Here is a 5815-nt window from a genome sequence, read left to right on the forward strand (position 1 = left end):
GATACAACTTTGCTTGCTGAAAGTGAGGATGACTTGAGGCACTTACTGATGAAGATTGAGGAACACAGTCTTGCAGTATGGATTACATCTCAATATAAAGAAGACAAAAATCCTCACAACTGGACCAATAAGCAGCATCACAATAAATGGAGAAAAGACTGAGATTGTCAAAGAAGTCGCATTGTTTGGTTCAACAATTGAGACCAATGGAAACAGCAGTCAGGACATTAGACAATATGTAGCACTGGGCAGGTCATCTGCAAAGGAACTCTTTCAAGTACTGAGGATCAAGGATGTCTCCTTGAGGACTAAGGTGTGCCTGACACAGGCCATGAAATTTTCCAACCGCCTCATATGCATGTGAGAGCTGGACAATGAACAAGGAAGACCAAAGAGGAGTTGATGCTTTTGAGCTGTGGTGCTGGCAAAGAATGCTGAAGATACCATGGACTGCCAAAAGAACTAACAGATCTGTCCTGGAAGAAGTGCAGCCAAAATGCTCCTTGGAAGCAAGGATGGCTAGACTTCATCTCACCTACTTTGGTCATGTTGTCAGAGGGGACCATTCCCTGGAGAATGATGTCATGCTTGGTAAGGTGGAGGGTCGACGAAAGAGGGGAAGGCCTTCGACGAGATGGATTGACATAGAGGCTGCGACAATGGGCTCAAGTATAGCAAGGATCATGGAGCTGGCACAGGATCGGATGTTGTTTCATTCTGCTGTGGATGGGGTTGCTATGAGTCGGAAGCGACTCAATGGCACCTAACAACAACAACAGGGATGGGGGAAAATTCCTAGCTAGGTAAGACACAAGTATTGATTTGGGTGAAGGGAACAGCAATATACCAAAAGCGAGTGACCAGCACAGTAATACTAAGGAAAAGGAAGACAGAGAAGTGAACAAGACATATAGACAACAAAGATAAACACTTTTTCATATACAATACTGCATTATTAGTAGTAACAAACATTATCCTACAGGTAAAGACATAGGCAGAAAGGCGGAATGATCAGGTATGTCTAGGCAAAAGGGAACATACCCATGACCATATAAAAGTTTGGCAGATGATATTGCTATGTATTAGTATGTGCTGTAAAAATGTCCATATAAATAGAACTAACAGGGGGCAAAGTTATGATAACATATTGGCCACAGCCAATTACCCTGAGGGAGAGAATTGTTGGACCTGTGGGACTCAGGACCATGGTCACAGGGGACATCAAGCTCAATTGGCGTAACATTCTACACAAAAACATTGTTCTACATCCCACTTTGGTGAGTAGTGACTTGGGTCTTAAAAGCTTGCAAATGACCATCTAGATGCAACAATTGTTCTCTCCTCATCTGGAGCAAAGAAGAATACAGAAAACCAAAGTCACATAGAAACAATTAATCTATGAGACTAGTGGACCATGGGAACCTCAGCCTATATACCCATGAGACCAGAGAATCAATGGTGCCCTGCTGCTATTGTCAACCACTGAGAAAGAAGTCAGTGCAGGAGATCCTGGATAGATCCTGGAAGAACAATGTGGAATAAAACTCAAAATCAAAAAAGACCAGTTTTACTGATCTGATAGAGACTGGTGAAACACCCAAGCCTATGGTCCCTATTCACTCTATGAGATTGGAGTTGAACTCACTCCCGTGGCTTCCAGCCAAACAACAGACAGACATATAAAGTGAACATCTGCACTGGTAGTTACACTCCTTAGAATAATCAGGGGAGATCAGAAAGGCAGTATTTGCACAGAGAGATAGCACAGAGGGCAAGAATGCATAGGAAAGAAGGACACAGGGAAAAGGTAACCACAGGGAGGAAGTGGGGAAAGAGCTGTTATGGGGATTTCGATGAATGTCTGAAACAAAATATGGGTGAACTTCTGTATGGGAAATGAATTTGTCCTGTAAACTTTCACCCAAATGTCAATAAATAAAATAAAGGTGTTGGGGTGCAGATTCAACATTGTGGTAGTTAAGGTCATGTGTCAACTTGGCTGGGTCTGGTTTTGAGTGACTGGGCAGCTGGATATAGTTATTTCCCATGATGAGACTGGTGGAATCTACTGTGAGCAGCTAAGTAGCTGCCTTAGGGATGTGGTCTGCTTCCTGTATGTAAGAAGACTCTTTGGAAAAGGTCTCTGAGCTTTTTGACATGCTTGGACCCTGCATGTAGCCAAGCCCTCATTCAACAGCCTGCCATGATTGCCTGCTGATCTCGGACCTGTTTCTTGACTTGAACTAGTGGCCTATCGTGTTGCTTAATGATCTTGGGGCTGTGCCATTTTACTTGTCAACTTTGGATTTGTCAGCTGCAGGAGCCAGCAGCTGTCTGAGATAAGAGAAGCCTCCAGCTTCAGTGAGCCAGGAGCAAGAGGCAAAGCTGAGGTCCAAGGTTGAGGGGCCTTCACCCAGCCCCTAGAGCTGGCACTTTGAACTTGGACCACTAACCTCCTAAACTGTAAGAGAATAAATCCCTGTTGGTTCAAACCACCCATTGGTGGCATTTTCTGTTAGAGTAGTACTAGATAACCAAAGCCAGCACATACCTTTTATCATTTACCCCACTCCAAAAGTAGTAACTAACATAGCATCCTGTAAGGATAGAATCCTAAAGCAGCAGTAGAGAAAACTACAATCAATCAAACTTATACCACAGAATTTCCAAAAGGCTCAGTGTGATTGTTAAAGTTGTATGTCAACTTGGTGGGGCCTGGTGGAGTGTCTGGGCAGCTGGTAGTATTTATTCCCCATGATGAGACTGGCAATCAGCTCCATGGTGGGATCTACCACAAGCAGCTGAATAGCTGCTTTAGCGATGTGGTGCACTTCCCATATATAAGTAGCGGTTTTGGGAATGGTCTCTAGCTTATGGCATGCTTGAGCCCTGCATATAGCCAAGTTGTTGTTCAGCAGCCTGCCATGCTTTACCGATGTTGGGACTTTCAATGGACTTGAATTAATGGCCTACTTTGTGGTTTGATAACATTGGAACTGTGCTTTTTTACTTGTCAACTTTGTGCTTGTCAGCCTCAGCAGCCAGCAGCTGAGTGAAGAAAAGCCTCCATCTTCAGTGGACTGGGAACAGGAGGCAGAGCTGAAGCCCAAGGCTGAGGAACTTTCACCCAGCCCCTAGAGCCTGGCACTTTGAACTCGGACTTCTAGCCTCCTGAACTGTAAGAGAATAAACTCCTGTTTCTTCAAGCCATCCCATTTGTGGTATCTTCTTGTCAGAGCAGCACTAGGTAACCAAAACCCTCAAGAATTGGTGAAATCAAGTTCTCTGGAAGCAGAAATAAACAGGAAATGTAAAATAAGGAGAAAATCATTAGTTTGTTTAAGAAATTAGAGAGAATTCCATTTCCTGCTATATCTCTGGGAAGTTTTTGAAACAGTCTAGCCAAAAACACTTAATAGTGCTGAAAAAATAATTTGAAAATTTCTTTATAAATTAAAGGAGGGGCATGAAAGAAGAAAGTTGGAGTCCCTGGGTGGCACAAACATTTAAGTGTTCAACTACTAACCAGAAGGTTGGTGCTTAAAATGCACACAAAGGCACTTCAGAGGAAGGAGTGGTGATCTACTCCTGAAAGACATAGACATTGAAAACCCTGTGAGTATAGCTGACATACATAGGGTCAACATGAGTCTGAAGTGACTCAATGGTAACTGTTATGCAAGATCTGGGAGAATCCCTGGAGTCTGGAAACAGCAAGAAGGCAAATGATCACTGAAACAATTACTCAACTTAAGCAATTTAGAGGCCCAGTACTGATAGCTTCTAGACTTAGGGTACCACTTGTAGCAGGAGCAGTGGTGGAAGCATTCTGTGGACTAAGTCTCAGCTCTTTCTTGGGCATGGAAACTGATCATTGACTAAATTACATAAAGTCAGGAACCAGAATGGATTATACACTAACCAGAAAAAAGGTTACCTAGAAAAAAATGAGGCAGATAACAAGAATCATTATCTAAGTCAGCTATGGCTTTAGATAGAGATTTTTAAGAAGTCTTTCTTGAGATTTGAGAGCCATAGGCTTATGCATCAGCCTACAGGTTTTGGAATATGAAAGGACACTACTTTATATTCTTTAGGATTCAATGAATACTAAAAAGGAAATTTTAATTTTAAATTACCTGTAGTCTATAATGTGCATTAGTGTTTGACAAAATCAAATGCAATTACTATCTGGAGACATTCACTGTCAATCAAAGCCTTACAGAATTTCTACAAAGAAAGTTTCAATGAATAGTAGCTCACAGTTAGAAATTACAAAATATACAAGGAATAAACTTTCCATATGCAAGAGTCAGTAGACAAAAGCCACAGCAAAACTAGATACCCTGAAAAAGTTTACATACTGGAATAAATAAAAAGAATGCAAAATAATTTTTAAATATGTCTAAAAATTTAGAAGAGGAATAAAAGTGAATTATAAGCAAAATATTATTTTAAAAAACAGATTTGAAATAAAAATGAACAAACTTTTAAAATAAAAATTCATAATTGAAATTAAAAGCTCAATGACAACTGAAGAGAGAATTAGTAAATGAGAAGGCAGACTAAAAAAATTACACAAAAGGAAGTCCAACTGAAATCCAAAGACAGGAATAAATAATATTAAAGAGATATTGTTGTTGTTGTTGTGTGCTGTCGAGTTGGACCCAACTCATAGCGACCCCTCCTTGGGTTTCCGAGGCAGTATCACTACGGAAGCAGATTGTCCCATCTTCCTTCTGAGGAGTGGCTGGTGGGTTTGAACCACCAGCCTTCTGGTTAGCAGTCAAGTGCCTTAGCCATGATGCTACCAGAGCTCCCAAAAAGAGATATTAGGAGGCATATAAGATAGAACGAGAAGGTCCAATGCACATCCAACAGCACATAACAACAACAACAACAAATGCACATCTAATCAAAGATTTAGAAAGAGATAATCAAAAGAATTGTTGTTGTTGTTGTTGTTACGTGCCATCAAGTTAGCTTGGACTTTAAAAGTTATTCTACTTTGGATTCCTGTCTTTTAATAATTCTGGAAATTTATCAACCTTTGGATATTGAGAATTCAAAAATAAAATATTCATTTTCATTTTTAACATAGGAGATAGAAAATGTTAAAAATGAAAATGACTATTCATTTTCATTTTTAATATAGGAGGTAGAAAATGTTAAAAATGAAAATGAATATTTTATTTTTGAATTCTCAATATCCAAAGGTTGATAAGTTTCCAGAATTATTGAAAGACAGGAATCCAAAGTAGAATAACTTTTAAAGTCCAAACCTAGACACATCATAGGAATAATATGTTCAGCATAACCAAAAACTCCCTGCCATTGAGTCGATTCCGACTCATAGTGACCCCTATTGAGTTTCCAAGGTTGTAAATATTTATGAAAGTAGATTACCTCATCTTCCTTGCATGGAGCAGCTGGTGGGTTTGAACTGCTGACCTTCTGCCTAGCAGCCGAATGTTTAATCCATGATGCCACCAGAGCTCCTTTTAGCTCTGTTCAGCATAGTGAAGGAAAAATTATCAGTAACCTAGAATTATGTATCCATCAAATTTATCTTTCAAAATGAAAAATATATGTGAAAATAAAAATTAGAAATAAAAAGCAATAGACACACTTTAAGAAACTTATAAAAGATGTCATTCAAGAAGAAGGAAAAGAATCATGAAACCAAATTCTGAGGTGAAAGAAATAATAGTGAGGAAAAAAAAAAAAGAATAAATCTAAATAAATAATAATAAGAAGAAACTCATTGCCATGGAGTCAGATTCAACTCATAGCGACCCCTCCTGGGGTTTCTGGG

This window comes from Orycteropus afer, unplaced genomic scaffold, assembly GCF_000298275.1.
Source record: "Orycteropus afer afer isolate SDZICR_OR568_19922 unplaced genomic scaffold, OryAfe1.0 scaffold00185, whole genome shotgun sequence".
NCBI lineage: Eukaryota > Metazoa > Chordata > Mammalia > Tubulidentata > Orycteropodidae > Orycteropus > Orycteropus afer.